Source organism: Prosopis cineraria, unplaced genomic scaffold (assembly GCF_029017545.1).
Source record: "Prosopis cineraria cultivar Desert tree isolate PC_DT_omini unplaced genomic scaffold, ASM2901754v1 PC2, whole genome shotgun sequence".
NCBI classification, from domain to species: Eukaryota; Viridiplantae; Streptophyta; class Magnoliopsida; order Fabales; family Fabaceae; genus Prosopis; species Prosopis cineraria.
Genome location: NW_026555333.1, coordinates 23,070,417 through 23,071,370, shown reverse-complemented (window position 1 = coordinate 23,071,370; position 954 = coordinate 23,070,417).

Below are 954 nucleotides of genomic sequence, written 5' to 3'. Positions count from 1 at the left end.
AACTAAATCAGGCTTAACCTATCCCCTAGCCATCTTTTAGAGCAATTTAACTGTACATCTTATTTTCCTTATTTTGCAAAGCTCGTTGGCAAGTATGCCATAACTAACTATGTCTAACTGAAACCTTTTTGCTATAAGATCATCATAAAAATCTTAGGCCTTCCCAACATCATTATTGATGCAAAGGCCCTTCATCAGTGTATTCAAAGTATTCGTATCTGGCTGATACACCACCTTAAGAATCTTCCCTAGGGCAGAGAAAGCTAAAGTCATTTGACCCACATGGCCATAACAATCAATAAAGATGCTTAGACTAATGAAAGATGGCATGAATCCCTTTGACTCTGCTAGTGCGAAAAGGGAGATAACAGTTCGATGATGTTTCAACTTTGCAATAGCTCCTAAAATCTTATCAATTTGTACTATTGAGGGACGGGGACGCCTATAAAGCAAGACGTGGAAAGAAGCAATAGACTCTTCAATGTCACGAGGATTTGAGCCTTAGGAATGCAAGCTGAAGTTGGAAGCAAGGGCAAAAGGGAGGGAAAGCAGGAAGGAAGATGCAGACGATGTTGAAAGTAAAGGAAATTTATAGAAGACATACCATGACAACATCTGTGAGAATTAAGTGTGGCTATCATAGCTTTCACCCACAGAAGAGTTACTGTGAGCATGTGCTTTCGCTACTGATAAGAGGAGGATATATAAGGCAACCCACAAATAGACTACATGAACTGGTAGGATGAGGTACTTGCGTAATGTGCCTCGCAGATTCAAGAATGGCTTTAGGGAGGGTTCTCTCAGAATTATGGTTTTTGAGGTTTTTACTGTGGGCGAAGCACTTGGACAGTTGTTTCAGGAGAAAAACAAAAAAAAAATTACCATGAAATTGTGATAATTGTAGTATAGTCATAGGGCTTGCTTGGCATTTTTTTTTGTGAAATAATATAGTTG